This window comes from Balaenoptera musculus, chromosome 11 (genome assembly GCF_009873245.2).
Source record: "Balaenoptera musculus isolate JJ_BM4_2016_0621 chromosome 11, mBalMus1.pri.v3, whole genome shotgun sequence".
NCBI lineage: Eukaryota > Metazoa > Chordata > Mammalia > Artiodactyla > Balaenopteridae > Balaenoptera > Balaenoptera musculus.
The window spans coordinates 89375515-89399674 of NC_045795.1; the positions used below are offsets into that span (position 1 = coordinate 89375515).

General features: G+C 37.4%; 1 protein-coding gene and 1 non-coding gene across 2 annotated transcripts in view; one reads left to right on the plus strand and one right to left on the minus strand.

The window, feature by feature from the left end:
• Positions 1-24160, plus strand: part of CNTN6 (contactin 6) — a 291320-nt gene that overhangs the window by 106654 nt on the left and 160506 nt on the right. The gene's annotated exons all lie outside the window — the stretch shown is intronic.
• Positions 2654-2758, minus strand: LOC118904566. The gene has a single exon (XR_005022020.1). It is a non-coding gene; the product is annotated as a U6 spliceosomal RNA (small nuclear RNA).

Below are 24160 nucleotides of genomic sequence, written 5' to 3' on the forward strand. Positions count from 1 at the left end.
AACCAAAAATACAAAATGAGAAATGACTATACACTATAACCTCAAAAATGAATATTGTCAAGGACCAAGATAAATAATAGCCCAAAATATAGTGAAAAAATTCTCAGCTGAAATATAGAAAAAGGGAACATTCAATTACCTCCTGGAGAACAGTGGGTTTCCTCCCAAGCCTCCACTGAAAAATATGATGTGAAACTGTTGCCACTGTTTTTCTATTAAAAATCTTCCAATGTACTTCTGTGGTGGCACAGTGGTGAAGAATCCCCCTGCCAATGCAGGGGACACAGGTTCGAGCCCTAGTGTGGGAAGATCCCACATGCCGCGGAGCAACTAAGCCCGTGCGCCACAAGTACTGAGCCTGTGCTCTAGAGACCGCGAGCCACAACTACTGAGCTCGTGTGCCACAACTACTGAAGCCCGCGTGCCTAGAGCCCGTGCTTCGCTACAAAAGAAGCCACTGCAATGAGAAGCCCGTACAATGCAACGAAGAGTAACCCCTGCTCATTGCAACTAGAGAAAGCCTGCACGAAGCAACAAAGACCCAACGCAGCCAAAAATAAATAAATAAATAAATTTATATTAAAAAACAAGTCTTCCAGTTCAGTTTTCCTGTATTGACCCAATTCCCTGGTACTCAGGGCAAGGCTGTTTTTTGGTTTGGGCTTTTTTTTTTTTTTCTTCTGTATATTGTGATTGCTTATCTGTCTAGAATAGTCTTATATGCATCCCAAATAACTCTTCAATCTACAACCTCCTTTTGATACTTTCAGATTAGGCCCCCATTACCTTTTTTTTTTAAGTCTCATATTTTCATAATGGACAAACTCATCTAAAAGATCCTTATAGGATAATATCCAAAATCCGTGCATGGCCAAAAAGCCTTCCGTGATTCATTCCCTTAGGATACTACAAATTCCCACTTTTACCAAACTATTTATGCTTTAAGAAGACACCATGTTTTTTGATTTCTCTATACCTGTTTTAGTTGCTAGTGCCTCTTCCTAAAATATTTATACTTACCTTGTCTTCCTGGAAAACTACTACTATCTTTCAAAACCTAAAATAAATATCTTTTGCCCAGGAAGCTTTTCTCTGTCCAGCATTCTGGTTGTAGGAAACTGTTGCCTACATGGACCATAATACATGTCATTTGCAACACTGGAGGCAAATGTCCCTTGTTTGCTGCATATTAGTTTCAGAATAGGTTTTACTTTTCTGGAGGTAGAAAGATTTGGCTTAAGTCCAAAAGTATTCCTTTTTGTCACAGATCCACACATGCTGTTGAGTTTTATGTGTGCATCAGTAACAACAATGACATCAATTATATATATTTATATATATATATATATATATATATATATATATATATATATATATATATATATATATACACATACACACACAAATATTCACACACCCAACACACAACCACTGTAAAGGAAGCTTCAAAACTTCCCTCAAATGATAATTTTTTTTTTTCTATCTCTACCCTCACTTAGACAGCTTGGAACCTTCTCTTTTCAATGTGTTCATTGGAACCTTCTCTTTTCAATGTGTTCATTATTGCTTCCTCTGCTTAGCTCACCCATAATGCAATTAAATTAGCACAGGTGTGTAAACTACTCACAAATTATGTATACCCCACAAGCCAAGTCCATAAAAACCTAGGGTCAAGATCACAAGAACGACTCAGTAAACCCAATCAGCTCCTCCCCTCCTTTTTGCAGCTCTGTATTTTATATGTACATTAATTTGCCTGAAGTTGCTGTATTGACTTAATGGAATACCATTGCCACCTGCTGGCCATATTGAGCCATTAAAATTCTGCCATTTAACCGAATTAAAGAGATTAAAATAATCAGGTTTGGCTGTGCTATTGTTATAGCACATATTTATACTTTTACATATTTAAAAGTAGAGTGGCCAATGTGATTCAAGTTGCCCTTTAATGGCTCATCATGCATAATTAAACTAGCCTAAGCTAACCTACAATGACTGAATGGAAGTAACATGCCTTGGTTGTCAAGAGTACAGACTTTGACATCAGAAATAGAGCCTCAAGATTTAGCTTTACCATTTTTAGCTTTGTAACCTCGGGTAGGTCACTTAACCTGTCATTGTTCAAAAGGTAAAAATGGATTTTTAGTAGCGAGTTCTTCATAGGGTTGGTATAAACAATCAATGAAATAAGAAATTTGAAATGCCAATACAGTACCTAGCATGCGGTAAGCAATCCGTGCATGTTCTTGGAAACTTTTCCCTCTAGTGCTGTTCTTCTCCCAGTTGCAATATTTGTAAAGTCAGTTTTATCTCTGGGCCTCCATTTTCTCATGAACTCTTCAATTTATAAATATGTGATTTTCCAATGCAGTTTCATCGGTTATATAAAGTACAATAAGCTTATGCTTAGTGCTCTATTTGTTCAACCTTAGTTACACATAAGGCAGTCAACCCTGCAAACCCCAGAGTTAAATCATTGTTTCAGTTTTCTCACAGTACTCATTTTAAAAATTAAAGCATGTTTAATATTCAATACAATGATCTTGTGTTCAGATTAATGAGTTTTTATAGTTGTAGTCACTCAAAACAAGATATAAAACATTTCCATTATCCCAGGTAGTTTCTCATGTCTTTTTTTCAATAAAAAAAGAAGAAAAAATGGAATTGTCTCAAAAACATTTGTGTCATCCTTATGCAGGTTCTATGCTAATCTTCTTTGTATCAGGCCAATTTTACTTCATTTTGCCAAAGTGGGCACTACCCATTGCATTTCTGATTACCTCCCTTATTCTCTCAGATGCAGCAGAAATTATAAAAAAGAGAAAGAACAATTAACCCAGAAATACTCTTGAGCCAATCTAAGATCAGCAAACTCTTGGTGAGTACAGAGCTGCTCCTCCACCCCCAGCCACTTAAAAGCACAAATCTCTATTTTACAAGATGTCTTTATAACATTAATGATATTTTAGAGGGAGAAGATAGGAAATCTTTTAGAGAAATGGTGGTGCCCCAGCAGAGAATAGTGGAGTTTCACTCATCACCCTTCAGAGTCTGATTCTCAGTTCTGTGGTGTTGGAGACTAGGTTTTCTTAGCACAGAGTTGATCAGGTCTTATGGACAAACACTTGCTGAGCAAATTTATATGACTTTATATATAAATCAGAAAAAAGTTTATATTAATTAATATATTAGTACATTAATAATATATTACTATAATGGATTGTTTTTCACTTAACAGAATATTTACATTCATTATCTAGGATACTTTATTCCAGTTTTTCTCAACTTTTATTTTATTTTCACTCTCTTTTTGCCACAAAGGGGCCCACTCAGTCCCCCACCCATGAAGTTTTAATACCATATATATTCTGTATATTTATTCATATAATATATGTGGTCCTGTGCTTTATACATAAAAAGTAACATTTTTTTCACCATCCTCTCCACTCCTTGGAACTAATTTTCACCTCCTTGGGGGTGATATTGACCCATTGTGGGTGTATACCCTATTTCTTGTTTCCTGCTACCTGGCAGTATGGATTATTGAATAATCATGTCATCTCATTTTCTGTATTTCTGTTACTTTGCCATCTGGGGCCTTGCTGACCCTGGAGGGTCTGCCCCTCCCAGGGCTAGCCAATTTCTAGAGATACCACTGAGCTGTCTTTCATATGCAAACCAACCTATCAGAGTCCATACCCAAACCACCTCCTTTATTGGGATCTTACACTCTGGGCCACTATTCCCCAGCCCTAATCACCTCGGGGCAGTTATCAGACAACTAGAGAGAGACCCTACACCCCAGAGGCTGCTGAAAGTATTCAAACTAGTCAATCCTGAACCTTCTTAGACTGCCTTCCCTGTTTCTTCCTATGGAAATCACAATACAAGCTCTCTCTCGCCTCCACTTCCTCTGCCTCCTGACTGACACTGGTGCTTCCCTGTGTAGCCTTGCATGGCATGGAATCTCCCCTGCTTTTGGGAACTATAACGGACTATCTTTTTTTTTTTTTAACATCTTTATTGGAGTATAAATGCTTTACAATGTTGTGTTAGTTGCTGCTGTATAACAAAGTGAATCAGCTATACGTATACATATATCCCCATATCCCCTCCCTCTTGCATCTCCCTCCCACCCTCCCTATCCCACCCCTCTAGGTGGTCACAAAGCACCGAACTGATCTCCCTGTGCTATGCAGCTGCTTCCCACTAGCTAGCTATTTTACATTTGGTAGTGTATATGTGTCCATGCCACTCTCTCTCTTCGTCACAGCTTACCCTTCCCACTCCCCGTGTCCTCAAGCCCATTCTCTACATCTGTGTCTTTATTCCTGTCCTGCCCCTAGGTTCTTCAGAAAAATTTTTGTTTTTAGATTCCATATATATGTGTTAGCATACGGTATTGAGGTGGATGGACCTAGAGTCTGCCATACAGGGTGAAGTAATTCAGAAGGAGAAAAACAAATACCGAACTATCTTTTTAATGGCAGTCATCTCCTAAATCTGTTGTCCTTACTATACCCGAATAATAATAAAACCTACATTTTAGAACAATTAGATATCAAGAAGTTGGTTGGCCAGCATAAAAAATGGATAGTCTTGAGACTATGTGTTAGAGTTATGGTGAAGTCTTATAAATCCTCCCTGTCCCTTACAAAGTACCATCCTTAGTGATTTCTACACTAGTGTGAGGACTGAAAAGTGATTAATGCATGACTTTAGCAGTCAGGCTTTTGGGTTTCAAACCTTAACTTGGCAACTTCTTAGCTATGTAATCTTTTTCTCTTTTTCTTTTTAAATTGAAGTATAGTTGATTTACAATGTTAACTTCAGGTGTACAGCAAAGTGTTTCACATATATACACATATATATGTATATACATTCTTTTTCACATTATTTTCCATTATAGGTTATTATAAGATATCGAATATAGTTCCCTATGCTATACAGTAAATCCTTATTGTTTATCTATTTTATATATAGTAGTATATATCTGCTAGTCCCATACTCCTGATTTATCCCTCCCCCCACCTTTCCCCTTTGGTAACCCTAATATTGTTTTCTAAGTCTGTAAGTCTGTTTCTATTTTGTATATAGCTTCGTTTGTATTATTTTTTAGATTCCACATGTAAGTGTTATATAATATTTGTCTTTCTCTGTCTGATGTACTTCACTTAGTATGATAATCTCTAGGTCCATCCATATTGCTGCTAATGGCAATATTTCATTCTTTTTTATGCCTGAGTTATATTCCATTTTATATATATATAGCACATCTTCTTTATCCATTCATGTGTGGATGGACACTTAGGTTGCTTCCACGTCTTGGCTATTGTAAACAGTGCTGCAATGAACATTAGGGTGCATGTATCCTTTTGTTTTTTTTAAATATAAATTTATTTATTTTATTTTTGGCTGAGTTGGGTCTTCATTGCCGCACACGGGCTTTCTCCAGTTGTGGTGAGCAGGGGCTACTCTTCGTTGCAGTGTGTGGGTTTCTCGTTGCAGTGGCTTCTCCTGTTGCAGAGCATGGGCCCTAGGCATGTGGGCTTCAGTAGTTGTGGTGCATGGGCTCAGTAGTTGTGGCTTGTGGGCTCTAGAGCACAGGCTCAGTAGTTGTGGAACATGGGCTTTGTTGCTCCACGGCACGTGGGATCTTCCCGGACCAGGGATCGAATCAGTGTCCCCTGCATTGGCAGGCGGATTCTTAACCACTGCGCCACCAGGAAAGCCCAAGGGTGCACTTATCCTTTCGAGTTAGAGTTTTTATTTTTTCCGGATATATGCTCAGGAGTGGGATTGCTGGGTCATATGGTAACAATATTTTTAGTTTTTTTAAAGAATCTCCATACTGTTTTTCATAGTGGCTGCACCAGTTTACATTCACACCAATTGCTTAGGAGGGTTCCTTTTTCTCCATACCTTCTCCAGCATTTATTATTTGTAGACTTTTTGATGATGGCCATTCTGACTGGTGTGAGGAGGTACCTCGTTGTAGTTTCGATTTGTATTTCTCTAATAATTAGTGACATTGAGCATCTTTCATGTGCCTGATAACCATCTGGATGTCTTCTTTGGAGAAATGTCTATTTAGGTCTTCTGCCCATTTTTTGATTGTTTTTTTGATATTGAGTTGTATGAGCTGTTTGTATATTTTGGAAATTAAGCCCTTCTCGGTCACATTTGCTAATATATTCTCCCAGTCCATAGGTCATCTTTTGATTTTGTTACAGTTTTCTTTGCTGTGCAAAAGCTTGTAAGTTTGATTAAGTCCCACTTGTTTATTTTTGCTGGTATGTCTTTTGCCTTTGGAAACTGATCTAAGAAAATACTGTTATGATTTATGTCAGAGAATATTTTGTTTATGTTCTCTTCTCAGCCATGTGATCTTAAACCTCATTAGTTTGCTATGAGGATTAAATAATATGTCTGCAAATTTCTGGAGTTGCCAAGATCACCCTCACTTCTGGTACTAACTGCAAATTCAGGAGGTCCCAAGATCACCTCATGGGAATTCCCTGGCAGTCCAGTGGTTAGGAATCCTGACTCCACGCTTCCACTGCAGGTGGCCCAGTTTCGATCCCTGGTTGGGGAACTAGCATCCCACAAGTTGCATGGCGTGGCCGAAAAGAAAAGTAAAAGCTCAATCCAAGATCACTCTCAAGCTTGATAATTCCCTTAAAGGACTCACAGAAATCTGCAAAGCCACTATACTGACTGGTACAGTTTATTACAATGAAAACATACTGATTCAAATTAGCCCAGGGGAGAGACACATAGGGCAGAGTCCAGAAGAGTTCTATGTGCACAGCCTTCAGGTGTGCTCTCCTAGTGGAACCGTGCAAAGAGTGCTTATTTCTAGGAAAGATGCATGACCATATGCAGGGAAGCACGCTCAGTCTTGATGTGGAGTCTTTACTGGGGCTCTGTCATGTAGACTAGTTGACTGCCCATGTGCCTTACCTTAGGCTAAAGCCCTTCCAGAGGTCAAGCTGGTGCTGCAGGGCCCAGTCTTTCTTTGCCTCCCACCCTCTGCACCACCAATCACATTGTTAGCCTAGACTATCCAGCATGGCCTAGGCCCTAAGTAAACAGACATTCTTACCAGGTCTGACAGCCCAAGGGCTTAGAGATTACCTCTAGGGCAAAGAGCTGAACATCCCTTTGGGCAAGTAATCTTTATTGAATGTACACAAGTTGATACACTCATTAAATGCACATAACCATTAATATTTTATTGTTTTAGTGGCCATGCTAGAGTGTCTCCTGCCGAAAGAGTACTATAAAAAACACTTCCAAATTCTTACACCTTTTGTTCTTCTTTTCTGGGTCTAAGCAGACACTTCTGTGTTGTTAAGAGGCTTTTTAGTTATTCATAGTAACATGTATCAGATTAAAACTCATAGCTTTGGTTAGACCCACCCTAGTTTTGTCTTGTTACTTTACCCCTTGAATGACCTGGGTGTTACCAGACCTTTTCAGGTATATATTTATAGACAACCCATGGGGCTGTTTTGATGGTTGATCTGATGGTTGATCTCATTCATTATATACTGGATCTTACTAATCTCACCTTTAGTGTAATCTTATTTCCATGTTGCTTAGGGATTTATCACTTTAACTTCTTATATTCCACACAAGAACCTATACCCACTATTTCAGCAGCCAAAGATTTTTTTCATGAGCAACACTAAAAGCTCACACAAAACTCAGCAGCAAGTAATTCCTTTTTAGGCAGCTCGAAAAGGTGCTCTCTTTGTCATAAAGCAAAAAGACACAATGAAAGTTTAGGTTCTTACTGCCCCATCTCATTATTGTTGATGAAAAACTCCAAATTAATTTGCTTCTGCTTATGGAAATATCTCCCTTAACCTTGGTGATTCAATGAGAAAGAATTTGTTTTAGAGATAGGCATTGCTTAACAGCATTTGGCATTTGCTCAGGCTGAACAATCATCCAGAGAGCATGTATCTTCTTTCTTTCTTTAGTGTAGTGATCACCGCAGAAATAGTACATGGAGTATGGTACAGAAAACCTTTAGCATGGTGGTTGGTGTAGAGGCTTTTATTAGCAGTAGGGGCTCTGTAGTTAAAGTACCTGGGTTTACCCTGGAACAAGTCTACTTCTGACTTCAGACAGATAGTAATATCACTTTCTTCTTTTCAGATCCAAAAGAAAAAAGGGTTTCTTTGTTTATCTGTTTTGTTTTCTGCTGTTTGCTGTACCTTGAAAAGTGACTGGCCCAGAGGAAGCACAAAATAAATATTTGTTGTTGAATGAACAAGTGGTTGTGATGAGGATAAACTGCTATCATGTATGCAAAGCCCTTAGACCAGGGCCTGGCACACAGTAAGCTCTCAGTTCATTTTAAAAACATACAGTTAAGACAAAAACAGACTAAATCCTTTATACTTAATAAAGAGTTCAGTGATGGGTTTATAGGAGATCAATTAATTATAATATTAGATTCCTATTTGTATCATCCATTTATTTATTTATTCACCAAGTAAGTATCCAGCAATGATCATATGCACTATTACAGGACCTGAGGATTCAGAGGTAAACAAAAATAGCCCAAAATAAAGCACATCCATGAAACATTCTGCCCAGCCCAGGGCAGTTCCTATATGTCTATCAATAACCAATCCCTGAGGAAGAAGAAACCTATAGGACAGTGATGAAAACAGGGTATTCAAATTATTAACTTTATTATTAATCTTTTGGCATTTCTGTATCCATCAGATTCTCTAAAACTCTTGAGATACAAAAGCATTTTCTCTGAGACAAGAGATTATTCAGAGACTCTCCTCTTTACTGCCAACGTTTGCCCTAGAGAATTTCTCAACTAGTTCGTTCAGGTTATAGACATAATTGGCTATTAGTTATTTTAGTGCCATTGTTCTTGATATACATCTAAGCATCATCTCTGGGTCCTCTGAAAAGCAAGGTTTCTGTTTCTGATTAATCTGTGGCTGGTCACTGAGGATACTGAAGCAGCTCCTGGTTAATTAGACCATTTTATCTCTAACCTCATCTATTTTCTGGATGTAATAATGATAGAGGTGCCAGCAGTTCCAAGCACAGCCCTGAAACCTTGCTAATCAGCATCTGTGATTTGCTAGTGGTACCACTGTTTGAATTGTTAAAGCCAAATTGTTATGAGAGGTTATGCATAAGTGGACATTTTTATCTCCAAGTCAATTATGCATTTAATGAAACTTAAGGAGCTTATAAAGTTAAATAAGTAAATAAATAAAAAGCAGCACCTACAGCGCTTAGTGATGCAAGTCAGGTGCACCCTCCCCACCCCCACTCTCCCACTCCCAGCACACATGTACAACATGATAGAGAAATGTGTACTTATATGGAAAGGAAGCACACATAGTGACAAAGAGTGTGGGCTCCTTATTTTATCAGCTGTGTGAACATGGGCAAGTCACAGTCCTCTGAATGTCATCCTTTTTATCTGTCAAATGGACATAATATTAATACCTACAGGGTTGTAATAAGGATTAAAATGCATTAAATATTATTTTATAAAATATTTCATATAGTGTCTGCTCTGCAATGTGTGCTGATTATATGTTAGTTTTTATTATTCTAGGAAATGATTCCATCCTCCCAACTCATGCAAAGAAACAATTAACTCATGTTGAAAAGCAATTACTTTACTTCTCCAGGGATTGCAGAAAATCAGAGGAAAAGGCAAAGACAGACAAGTTTTGCTATTTCCACTGGGCTTCTTGAGATGTGTAGCCTATGTATACTAAAGTTTAGGCCAGAATACAAAGAGAAACTGAAAGGCAGAGAAAGAAATGAGTTTTATATGAAGTATTTGAAGCTTGCCTTCCCCAACATTTCCAAAAAACTGTCCATAAAAAACAAACAAACAAAGAAACAACTTATATCATAAGGTGCTATTTAAAAAAAAATCTGCCTTCATAAGTTTGGGAAACATTGAATATTAGATTGCCTCTTGCACCTTAAAGAATAACAATTTTTATTTTAGTGTTGAAGTGTCTGAGAAATCTGGAACAGCTCTAATAAAAGAAATAATTCAAAAAAATGCTGAGCTAAGTGTTGTGGGTTCAACAGTGTCCTCCACAGCATTTATGTCCACCTACAAACTAAGAATGAGATTATATTTGGCAATAGGGTCTTTGAAAATGTAATTAATTAAGGATATTGAGATAAAATCTTAACAGATTTTGATTGGGTCCTAAATCCAATGACTGGAGTCCTTTTAGAAGAAAACACACAGAGAAACAGAAGGTGGTGATGTGAAGATGGACGCAGAGATTGAAGTGATGTGTCTATGAGCCAAGGAAAACCAAGGATGGCCAACAACCACTAGACCCTAGGATGGAGGCATGGGAAGATTTCTGGAAGCCTCAGACCCTCCAGAATGAATCAACCCTGACGACATCTTCATTTTAGACTTTAAGCCTTTTGGAACTGTGAGAGAATGCATTTGTTGGTTTGAGCCTCTCAGTTTTCGGTAATTTGTTATGGCGGCCCTAGGAAACATGTATATGGTATTACAAAATGGCCATTTGAAATGTGGAAAATGCCACTAAATATAGCTCAATAAAAGCTTTTTCTCTCTTCTGCCCATTTGTTTTTGTTCCAATTTTTGGTAATGGGGGGGTGACAAACTGTACAAAGTGGGTGGAGAAAACACTGCAAAACATTGTGATTGAGTTAAATTATGACTCAAAAGTGAGCTCTCCATTATTTTTTCTGTTATCTCTTGTGCTCTTGTCAACAAAAGTCCTTGGCATTTGTGAATTATTGGTGTTTGTGAAAAGTTTACAAAGCAGTCAGCTTCTTCTACGCTACCTCTAGAAGAAACAAATAAAAGAAAGGACAAAATAGGTAATAGCCAATATACCATAGCAATGTTTACTAAATGTCAGTTAGTCTCTCTGCTAGAATTCTGTTTTTATTTCTTTGTCTAGAAGATAAAGCACATATTTTTAATGCAGTCCTTTCTGGAGCAGCATCCAGTCATTGCTATGTGAACTGAGTCTAACAGTATATGTGACACTTGCTCGGTCAGTGGACAGCAAAGATACCTCCAAAGAAGCAAAAGAGACAGCCAAGATCACGGCATCAGAAGAAGCCAGAGACATCTGGACCCTTTGGGGACAGATAGGCAAATAAAGAAAACAGCAGATTTGCCCTAAGTCGAGTTCCTTCTTGTAAATGAAAAATGTTGCCTACCATATCAGTAAACAAAGGACGTTGCAGCAGCCATCAAGCCACTACAGCCGCCCTGACAGTGAGCCCTGAAGGAACTCAGGATGGAGACAAATGGGCTGCCCACTGCCAAGCCCTCAGCCACTGCAGCCACCCACAGCAGTGCACCCTGAGGGGACTCCGGAGGGAAAGAACAGGATACTGGCCCTAGGTAGCTAAGGTGCATATCAAAGGAATGATTTCAATGCGTCCAAACTTTTGCATGTTCCCATACAGAGAAAAGTGCTTAATTCATTAATGGTAATCTTTTGATGTTCTGACTACCTGGTCTTTGTTGCAAAAACCCCTATGTATCCTGGCTCTTCTCTTACCTCTTTGGAGCAGTCCCTCAGAGCGATCTGAGAATCTGCCTCCTGTACTTGAAGTCCTTAGAAAATCTGATGAATAAAACATAACTCTCAACTTTTAGGATGTGCATTTTTTTTCAGTAGACATTCTTATCTGGAGAGCACTTCATATCTGGGCTCTCTGTTAAGCTCCTTAAATACAAGCATGGCAGCTACTGCTTCCTGGCAAATTTGCATGAGAATTTGGACATGTTTTTCCAACTGAAAAAATGTAATCACAAACTTAAATCATGTTTATGGCTCCCCAAAGACCTCAGGATTAATTTCTCATTCTTTAAGGTGGCTAAAATGACCTTCTTGATGTTACTTTGGATATCTCTCTCTCTAGCCCCATCTCTTGTCAACTCTTTCCTTAGCAAGGATTATGTGAGTTCTCCAAATTCTCCTTAATTTCTCTCAACTCAGGGCATTTGCATTTACTTACTCATTCTTCTTTCTAAATAATCTCTCTATTCCTAATTCCTATATCTTCATGAGTTGTTAAGATCATGGCTTCTGATGTGAGACAGACTAGTGTCAAAATTCTACCCTGTGTAAAATGGGGGAGAGTTAGCATTTTCCTCAGAGTTGTGTTAAGAATAAGATAATGAATGCCAAACTAGTACACCTAACAGTAAGTAAATTGTCAAAAATGTCATCATCCTCATCATCTTTCAAACCCTAGCTGGGATAGAATTTGTACTAGAAAGTGTTTTCTGACTTTATAACATTAAATTAGATGAAAATTATCAGTAATTATCAGAACAATCCAAACATTAATTCTCTTATATTCACTAATTCCAATTCTAGAAAATTATGCTAATAATCATAAATATAGAAAAGGCATTTATTATTTCATTGTTTTGGTAATAGAAAACCAAAATATGGAACAATGTAAATATTTTCATTTAGATACACCAGTTATATGATGGATTATTATGAAACTTTCAAAATGTATAGTTCCATTAAAAATAAAATTTCACAAGTGCTAATTAAGAGCAGGGAAATGCTTATCTCATATTTTTAACTGAGTAATAGCAGAGATTAAAAATTAACAGCATAGTATAGTAAAAAATCCTGGAATTATCGGTACCAATATCCTAATAGTAGTTATTTTGCAAAAACACAATTGGGTATTTTTTCTCTTCATGTTTGAGTCTTGCAAATATTCCATAATGAGCATCTATTGTTTATATAATGGCATAAAATTAAAACTCTAAACTTAAAACAATACTGGTTGAGTAAATAAAACTTTTTCCTACATGTCCATACCAGTCCCTGCCAATGAGATATGTGATGTATTTCTCTTGTCTAAATTTTCACCTATCGTAAAGAACATGGAAACGGGTTGATAAAGAACATGAAGGCGAAAAAATCAATAGGAAAGGGAAGAAGAAAAAGCCTGACGCATATTCATCTTTGTAAAATGTTTACAAAGTCAATGTAGCATCACAGGATAAACTGTTTATGTTCAAACACTGAAGTGAAAAAAAAAAGGCAAAATTCAGAACTAACTGAACCTTGAAAGAATAAACAGAAAATGTCAAGTGCTTCTCTCACATAGGGAATCAGCCATTTTCCCTACTCATAAAAGAAAAGAAAAAATCTTTTGTTGATTACGAGTCCGAAAAAAATTGAACTCGTGTTTCTCATTTCTGTAAACTATCCCTGTCATTTAATCTTTATATTGGGAAGAAGACAATATAGCATAATGAATCAGGGGATGCTATTTCATTTTCTTATTTCACATTCAAGTTCGGTCTAGTGTAATTATGGTGTTTATGAAGTTTAAACCGATGTAGCAAGAGAGAAATAAAGAGAATAAGTGTTCATCCACTCTAAGGAGCCTTTCTTGATAAGAAAGATCACATTGGCAAGTACAGGAAATGCATGAGAGGTTTTTATCAACCAATAATTTTACATTTATAAGAAATTTTCATTGTGATAAATTGGAAAAAATATAAATCTATTTCTAAATAAATAAATTTTTAACCCAAATGAGGAAACCTTAGCAAAAATGTTTTCACAGTTACAGGGAGATAGAGGCAAAATGAAATAACAAATACTTCACCCCAGCCTGTGAGAAAAGAGCTGAAAAAGAACCAGAAAATTATAAATGAGCAGATCTGCCCTTGGCTGTAGGCAAGATCTCTAAGACAGTAATAAGGAGTGAGGTTACCAAACATCCAGAGAGAGATGAGCTGATAAAACTTAATCAGGCTAGTTTCACAAAGGGCAAACCTTTTCTGACAAATTTGGTGGCATTTTTGCTTGGCACAGAGGGCAGGAAAAGTACATGACTAGAATGAGAGATAGAATTCTACGTGAGAAAGTAGAAAGGCATAGATGACATATATGGGAATGAGGTACTGCTTTAACTTTCCAAAGGAGGCCACTTGGGTGACATTTAACCCCCAAAACACTGATTTCATTAAGATATTCATGCTGGCAATAAGTACAAGCAGGACTGATAGATCAGCATGCTTTGCGGTGACACTGTGTAACCAAAATTAAGTCTGTCATCATCAAATAATATACATTGCGGTACTATGTCTGGCATTCACAGATTTTTAGAGTGCTTTCCTCAGTTATTTATTTTTCTTTTTTCCAAATTTTCTTTCTTCGGTTTGTTATTGGTATATACATGGAATCAATGCCATTTCAGGCAGACACAATCTTATCTCAGAGAGCAACCAAAGAGGGCCCTGTAATATCTCAATGATAATAATAGGTTTCCAGGGGTTTTCTAACATCTTCACTCTGGGACATTTTAGCAAAGTGCTTTTTGGTGCTTTGTGTTCCTGACAGCATGCTGTTATTTTTCAAAGGTTAATGCTGAAATGCTCTAAATTGGGCAAGTAATAGGGTCAAAGACCCAGAAGTTCAAAAGACAGAATCTAAGTTTGCCTCTCAGTCTGCCCCTCAGCCTACAAATAAGATTGTCCCTTTTTTCCTAAAAATATAAATAATCAGAACTGAAACTCACATATATCAACGGCTCTAGGCCCTGCTGTTATTTCTGTTCACCTCTCTTTTTCTCTGCCATCTGATTTCTTTGTAGAGTATTTTATATACAATGCCATAGTTTTCTCTGTCTTGAATTTACTTAAAATTTGGCCTTTTTGTCTCAATCCATCTTGACTTTGAAAACGAAATTTCTCCTAAAGAAGAAACAAGAGACTTTCTGATGACCAACACTAGTGCTTTGCTGTTGTTCTTGTTTTTCATTATTACTAACATGTGACAATCTTAACTATGTCCTTTATTAAAAGCTCTCCTTTCTTGGTCTCCCATGTGATGGGTGTGATGGGCAGAATAATGGCTCCAAAGATGTCCATATCCTAATCCCTGGATCGTGTGAATATGTTAGATTACATGGTGAAGGGGAATTAAAGTAGCAGATAGAATTAAGGTTGCTAATCAGCTGATCTTAATAGGGAGATTATCTTGGATGATCTGGATGAGCCCAGTGTAATCACAAGGGTCCTTAAAACTACAAGAGAGACAAGTGAATCAGGAAAAATGTGACTATGGAAGAATAGCCAGAGTAATTTGATATGAGGATTCAATGTGCTGTTGTTGTCTTTGAAGTTGGAGAAAGGGGGTCCACAAACCAAGGAATGCAGGCAGCTTCTAGAAGCTGGAAAAGGCAAAGAAAAGGACTCTACTCTGGAGCCTTGAGAAGGGGATACAGTTCTACCAATCTTGATTTTAGCTCAGTGAGATCCATTTTGGAATTCCGACCTACAGAATTATAAGATAATAAATATGTGTAGGTTTCTGCCACGAAAATGCAGGTAATTTGTTACGGTAGCAATAGAAAACTCATACAATGATCCTGGTAAAATAGTCTCAACTTCTCATATAGATCTTCCTCAGAATTTTTTGGCTGTTTTTTCTCTTTTGTCAATTCTATAGATGTTGATGATCATTGGCCTTCCATCTTCAGTTTTCCTTTTTATTTAAGTTCCAGGTTGTTACTACCTTTTACAAAGCAATGCCATCCAACTCTGACTCTGTCCCCAGCCCCCTCCTACATCTCTGAGTCCCTCTGGCAATTCAAATTTAACATGTCTTAATGATATTCTTTAAATGACAAAATCATGAATCTCAAACAAATATAAATAAGCCCATCTGAAAAATTTTGCTTAAACAAATCAATGTGGAAACCAGTAAAATGTTGCAACTTGTTCAAAATAGAATGCAAAGAACCACACAGGTGATAAGAAATGGTAATATTAATTCATAAATAGATGCAATATGGGTTTATCATGACTAAATCATATGGCATGTGAATATATTTCAAGAAAGCTGTTACAAAACAAAACAAAAGGCTGGTTTCTCCATAGGGAAAAAGGGAAAAAACCAATGGCATTCCACTGGGCACAACTCATTTGCATTTTAGTGGTTAGAATCATTTGCCTTCTTAATAGTTTTCCACCTCCTTACACTGCTATAAAATAGATAAAAGACATTGAAAGGCAAAATTAACCCCCAAAAGTGCACTGAACAGAACACTCAGTAATCTTTTCATGTCCCTTTTGAAATCTTTCACAAATATTCCTAGTTTGTCCTGTCACAACACATATCTCTTGTCTATTCACTTTTTCATTCTCCTGATGATCATTTTACACATTACCATCTCTTCTCAAACTTCCCATACTTCCTCTCCCATCATCTGTGTCAGCTAATGATATTCCTTTCTCCTTCCTAAGAAAGTAAGGAAAAAAAAATCTGAGTATTATTTTAACAGGTTTTCAATCCCACTTGTATCACTACGTTTTCTATCTGTCTCTACTCTGCCTTCCTTCCTGTTATTGTGAAAGAACCTTTCTAAGGCCAGTTACTACACAATGAACTAGATCCCTCCTGTCACCCCAAGCGCATCACTCAATTGTCAAGGAGGAACAGCTTAAGGTGTAAGATTCTAAAACGTGAACCTAAATACTTGCAGAATTTCTTGAATAATTTTATTCTCTAAACCCAGTTTGCCTTGTAAAATGATTCTCTGCAGTGAATGGATGTTTCATTTATTTAATCATTCAAACTTCCATTCACATCTGCGTGATTACAGAAAACATGGGGTGTGTAGGCTAGTAACTCATAAGGAAATTGTTTCTGTCTGAATGAATGTTTAAAAAATGAATGAAAAATGAATTAAACTTATATCTACTTTCTCATCTCCTTTCGTCCTCACTGCCCTTAGTCTTTCTTCTTCTCCTTTTCCCTTTAACAGTTAAGGACTTCAACATACACGCATTCTTGCATTCATCCACAATAACTAGCTCAGAGTAATCTTAAATGTTCTCTTTCCTTCATCTTTCACATCAAATCAGTTATACCAGTCTGTTGGTATTGCCTCTAAACACTTCAAAATGGCTCACTTCGTCCTCATTCTTTTCATTCTTACTGACAATGCCCCAGTTATCTCAGTGTTTTCAAATGTTTGATAAATAATCTTCCTGATATGTGGTTTTTCTTCCCCTATCCTCCCCCAGTTAGTCATAGATCTAAGTTTGTCATACATCTGCTTAAAATTGAAAACACTCCCATGTTTTCTAACTTTTACACATCAGGTTCAAACCTCTGTCATATCACTGAAAGTCCTTCAAAACTCTTCTAAATCTACAATTCCATCCGTGTATTTCATTACTCTCCTTCGTTCCAGACCAGTTACATTTTTTGAATGACAGGTATTTTCATATCGCTATTCTTTTTTTTTTTTTTTTATAAATTTATTTATTTGTTTTTAGCTGTGTTGGGTCTTCGTTTCTGTGCGAGGGCTTTCTCTAGTTGCGGCGAGCGGGGGCCACTCCTCATTGCGGTGCGCGGGCCTCTCACTATCGCGGCCTCTCTTGCTGCGGAGCCCAGGCTCCAGACGCGCAGGCTCAGTAGCTGTGGCTCACGGGCCCAGTTGCTCCGCGGCATGTGAGATCTTCCCAGGCCAGGGCTCGAACCCGTGTCCCCTGCATTGGCAGGCAGACTCTCAACCACTGCGCCACCAGGGAAGCCCCCATATCGCTATTCTTAAAGTTTCCTTACTATTCCCTTTTCTTTCAAAGGCATTCTCACTCTCATTCTTTTACACTTAGTTCAAATATTGCATCTTTTGTCACTTGTCCATAACCTCTAAGTAGAATTAATTACTTCCTTCTCTGGACTTCCTTAAAATTATATTTGTGCTTTTGGTAGAACACTTATCCTGTAATAATGCAATTAGTTAATTGTTTTTGTCAGCCTCCCTTTCTGGAGTATATATCATAGTGACGTAGAGTATGGGTTCTGGAGTCAGACTGCCTAAATTCAAAACTGGATTCCAACACTCTCTAGCTGTTTGTTATTGACTAAGTTACTTAAGTTCCTCAAACATCAATTTCTTCACTCTTATAATGGGAATATTGGAATCTATGTGACAGAGTTTATGTAAGGATAAAATAATTCCTATAAACGTTCAACTTTGTCCCTGGCTCTTACTATATGCCAAAATTGCTCTTATTTGATTATAAGCATCTTGAGTGCAATTCATTTATTTATTTTTGCATTGGCAGTGCATAAAGAAGGTTTAACACATAATCAGAGCTAATTAAATGTGGTTGAATTTACTTATGTTGGCCTTTATCACTGTGTGCTGGCAATATCAAAATAAGCAACGATGGATAATTTTACTTTGGTTTGGCTTTAGACTGAAGAGATCAACATATGTGAAATATATGGTAAGGCACACTTATTATGATTTACTTTATTATCTGTGTGCCACTTCCAATATGTCATATACTTTCCAGGCAGGTTTAAGGCTTAACTTCTAAATCAGTAGGTCACCATAGTTGTCTGAGTAGACTGAAATACTGCAGGTCTCCAATGTTATACCATGTGTATACCATTAGTTCATTCTGCTAGAGTAACTTATAAAAAAATAACCAAAATGATTCCATCATGTTCAGAGTAGATTCTCAGTTAAGAATTGTCTTCTCAAATGTCTGTTGCATGAAAGAAACATCAAGCATGGCCACTCTCAGGTAACTATTAACCTCCTCCTCTACAGACTTTTGATGTTTACTTGAATAAGAAGTCATTGATTATCCAGGTGTAAAAAAAACGCCAACGTCAAAATATAGCTTGAATCTAATTAATGCTTAAAGTTAACGCTAATTTGACCCTATATTTTTCCCCAACTTTACTGAGATATAATTGACATTGTGTAAGTCAATTGAGATATAACAACATTGTGTATGTTTAAGGAGTACAATGTAATGATGCACTATATGTATTTATTGTGAAATGATGACCCCATAAGGTTAGTTAATACATTCATCACCTCATGTAGTAACAATTTTTTGTGTGTTTCTTTTAAGAGCTTACCTCTTAGCAAATTTCAAATATACAATACACTCTTGTTAACTATAGTCACCATGCTGTACATCTTTATATACCCCAAACTCACTCATCTTATACTAGCTGTTTGTACCTTTGACAACCTTCACCTATTCCCACCTCCCCCATTCTTCCTCATCCCTACTCCTGGCAACCACCAATCTGTTCTGTTTCTATGAGTTTCAGTTCTCTAGATTCCACTTATAAGTGAGAATGAGTTATTTCACTCAACATAATGTCCTCAAAGTTCATCCATGTTGTTACAGGCACCAGTACTTCCTTCTTCTTTATGACTGAATAATAGTCCATATATATATATATATATGCGTGTGTGTGTGTGTGTGTATACACACACACACACACACACACGCATATATATATATATATATACATACACATATATGTATATACCACATTTTCTTTATCTATTCAACCATTGATGGATATTTAGGTTGCTTCCTGTCTTGGCTATTGTAAACAATGCTGCATTAAACATGGGAACCTACTTTTTTGAAACAATTTCAAATATATCTCTAGAATGTATTGCCATCAAACCATCAGTAGAATAAAATTCTCTTTTCACTAAAATTTAAAGACCAATGAGTCCAAAAAATCAGTCTCTCCACCCCAGCCCTCATTACCAAGCCATAGCAGTATATACAACTATTTCTTAGACAGCTAAACCTATGAGCCCCAAGGAGCCGTGAAAATCAACATCTGCAAATCTGAACTAATTTCTTTTATTTTTTTCCCCTATTTTGAAAAACAGTATATCTCTGAGCAATTTTTAATGTTTTCTTTCCACTTAAGCATCCTCCAAATTCAATTAGTTGACAAATCACCTTTTTATTTTTCCTTTCCATTCTTACTCTCGCTGCATTACTTTAGGATGTATCTCTCCGCTTGGACTATTGTAATCATCTCATAACTATGTTTTAAATTCTATTTATTTTTATTCTCTGACATAGCTGATGGTTTTTCTCCCTCTTGTTTTTCCACTAAAAAATAATCCTAACATGTCTTCCCTGTATAAAACCTACCACAAGCTAAGCATCAAGATATACTGGGAATTCCAGTGCAGAGCTCTATAGTCAGATTTAAGACTCATGTCTGCCTCTAATTCTTAAATAAGGCACTTGACCTCCCTGGAATTACTTCTCCTCCCCTGTAAATTAGGTGGAATTTCTCTGACACACCTTTTTTTTTTCTATTTTAAAATTCTGTGACTTGCTTAGAATAACAAGGGAAATTGGTGAGAGAGAGAGAATGAGAGAAAGATAGAAAGAATGAGAGAGAGAGAGATTTTCTCTTTATAGAACCTTAATTTCAGGGAAGACACAACTGACCTTAGTCTAGGGTAGGTTTGACAGGCTAAAGAAATTGGTTTGGAAACTAAGGCAGAGGCTTAGTAAGAGAAAATAAATAAATAAAGCAGACAGAGTAGAGCTCTTTTAGTCCTGGAAATAAACAGAACTCTGGTGGATATACTGCAGGGTGTACAACCTTGGACTTGGAGTCAAACCTCTGTTTGAGTACCCCTTCTGGAATACCACTAGCAGTGTGACCTTGATCAAATCATTTAAATTCTGTAAACTTTAGTCATGCTATCTCTCTTGATCTGGTATGATGTTTTATATTTGCTATTTAAAGTCACTTTCCCTGGGGTACAGGGATATTTGTTGAGTAAGGTAGACCCTTAGAGGCCCTGAGGGCCTCTCGCCACTACTTTGTGCAAACATGGCCCAGCTGCTGCTGCTGGCCGCTGGATTCTGCCCCTCACCAGCTGCCTGACCAACATGTTGTGCCCTGGACCATTCCCCCAACTCACAGCAGATGGACAACCCTCAAGGCATTGCAGTCTCTGTGCCAGGATACACCAGGTACGTAGAGCGGGAATGGACAAGAGCCTCACCCTTAACTAGAAGCCCAACACTATGTACTATGTACGAATGTACTATGGTGCTGCCAGGTGGGGGCAGGAATGACCACCTCCATGCCCTGCTCTGAGACACAATGGCACACTCACAGCAGACCCTGACGCTGTGTGAGCTCTACCTGGGCCCCATCCTGGAGCTGGGGCTGGAGGTGTTGCTAGGCAGAGGGGATGAGGGGAAGCCAGGAGAGGCCTGAGGCATCAGGAGATGAGGAGCAAAAGGAGAAGAACCTGTCCAAGCGGGCAGGCCTGGAGGTGGCTGGAGGAGGCACCACCCATTAGCCAAGGCTCCAAGCACTCAGGGCTTATCAGATTCATTGGACTTGACTTAACAAAGCACAAAATTACAGGTAATAGTATCAAGAATGTTAAGATGGTGACTTCAGAGCATTAAACTAGAATTGCTAGGCCCTTCTAAGTGCCTAGCCCTGTGTGGTCGCATTGGTTACACACCCTGGTTTTAGTTTCTTCTTTGGTAAAAACAAGCACAGATATCTTCTCTTCTTTTACTTCTTTTTTTGCTTGTTTTCTTATGCCCTGTTTTTAATGAATTGGAAAATAACTTAAAAATTGAACTTCTGTAATAGAAGATGTTTTGGGGGTGCCAGGAGCCTGGGTGGGGAAATTTATTGGGAGGGATAGGACTGTAGCACAAAGAGTGATGCCAGCAATTTTCTCTCTGGGTGTGACCTTGGAGAATTCAAGTCTTAACCCTCTGTGAAACCTGAAATTTGCCTAAGCCCAAACAATGAAATTCAAGTAAAACCACGGATAATATGCCTTTTAGTTCTGTTCTCTTTTAGATGCAGGTCTTCTCATGTGCTTAACTTTGACCCTAATAACTTCTCCTGAAAACAAATTGTTGTGTGCCCAGGTTATCTGCACTTTGGTATTTCTGGAGAGGAGAAAAGCAGAACACTGGTCATTCTATATTGTTTATTTGAATCAGTCTTTCCCAACATTCTGTCCATTGCGAAAAGCAGAAATTGTACAGTCAATGGCTCATGGAACCCAGAGGCAAGTCTCACTAGTATCTGGAACCAAGGATCAATAAGCTTAGGGAATAAAGTCCCGCTTTACTATTTATTCTTTCTCCCCATCATTCTACTGTCTGCCTGTCTGTCTTGTCTCAATCTTTGTCTCTATATAGACTAGTATTCTTTTTCGTTTTTTATATTTACCCAATTTTATTTTATTTACATCATATACAGAATTTTTTTTCATTGTTTATATACTATATTTGTGTGTACCCATCACTGTTCTTACTTTTTTTTTTTTTAACATATTGGAGTATAATTGCTTTACAATGTTGTGTTAGTTGCTGCTGTATAACAAAGTGAATCTCCTATACGTATACATATATCACCATATCCCCTCCCTCTTGCACCTCCCTCCCTCCCTCCCTATCCCACCCCTCTAGGTGGTCACAAAGCACCGAGGTGATCTCCCTGTGCTATGTGACTGCTTCGGTAGGTTGCTTTGGGTAGTACAGTCATTTTCACAATGTTGATTCTTCCAATCCAAGAACATGGTATATCTCTCCATCTGTATGTATCATCTGTAATTTCTTTCATCAGTGTCTTATAGTTTTCTACATACAGGTCTTTTGTCTCCTTAGGTAGGTTTATTCCTAGGTATTTTATTCTTTTTGTTGCAATGGTAAATGGGAGTGTTTCCTTAATTTCTCTTTCAGATTTTTCATCATTAGTGTATAGGAATGCAAGAGATTTCTGTGCAATAATTTTGTATCCTGCAACTTTACCAAATTTGTTGATTAGCTCTAGTAGTTTTCTGGTAGCATCTTTAGGATTCTCTATGTCCTCTGTATCATGTCATCTGCAAACAGTGACAGTTTTACTTTTTCTTTTCCGATTTGGATTCCTTTTATTTCTTCTTCTTCTCTGATTGCTATGGCTAAAACTTCCAAAACTATGTTGAATAACAGTTGTGAGAGCAACCTTGTCTTGTTCCTGATCTTAGTAGAAATGGTTTCAGTTTTCACCATTGAGAACTATGTTGGCGGTGGGTTCGTCATATATTGCCTTTATTATGTTGAGGTAAGTTCCCTCTATGCCTACTTTCTGGAGAGTTTTTATCATAAGTGGGTGTTGAATTTTGTTGAAAGCTTTTTCTGCATCTATTGAGATGATCATATGGTTTTTCTCCTTCAATTTTTTAATATGGTTTATCACATTGATTCATTTGAGTATATTGAAGAATCCTTGCATTCCTGGGGTAAACCCCACTTGATCATGCTGTATGATCCTTTTAATGTGCTGTTAGATTCTGTTTGCTAGTATTTTGTTGAGGATTTTTGCATCTATGTTCATCAGTGATATTGGCCTGTAGTTTTCTTTTTTTGTGGCATCTTTGCCTTGTTTTGGTATCATGGTGATAGTGGCCTCGTAGGATGAGTTTGGGAGCGTTCCTCCCCCTGCTATATTTTGGAAGAGTTTGAGAAGGATAGGTGTTAGCTCTTTTCTAAATGTTTGATAGAATTCGCCTGTGAAGCGATCTGGTCCTGTTCTTTTGTTTGTTGGAAGATTTTTAATCACAGTTTCCATTCCAGTGCTTGTGATTGGGTCTGATTATATTTTCTATTTCTTCCTGGTTCAGTCTCAGAAGGTTGTGCATTTCTAAGAATTTGTCCATTTCTTCCAGGTTGTCCATTTTATTGGCATATAGTTGCTTGAAGTAATCTCTCATGATCCTTTGTATTTCTGCAGTGTCAGTTGTTACTTCTTTTTCATTTCTAATTCCATTGATCTGAGTCTTCTCCCTTTTTTTCTTGATGAGTCTGGCTAATGGTTTATCAATTTTGTTTATCTTCTTAAAGAACCAGCTTTTAGTTTTACTGATCTTTGCTATCGTTTCCTTCATTTCTTTTTCATTTATTTCTGATCTGATCTTTATGATTTCCTTCCTTCTGCTAACTTTTGGGATTTTTTGGTTCTTTTTCTACTTGCTTTAGGTGTAAGGTTAGGTTGTTTATTTGAGATTTTTCTTGTTTCTTGAGGTAGGATTGTATTGTTATAAACTTCCCTCTTAGAACTGCTTCTGCTGCATCCCATAGGTTTCGGGTCATTGTGTTTTCATTGTCATTTGTTTCTAGGTATTTGTTGCTTTCCTCTTTGGTTTCTTCAGTGATCTCTTGGTTATTTAGTAGCATATTGTTTAGCCTCCATGTGTCTGTATTTTTTACAGTGCTTTTCCTGTAATTGATGTCTAGTCTCACAGTGTTGTGGTCAGAAAAGATACTTGATACGATTTC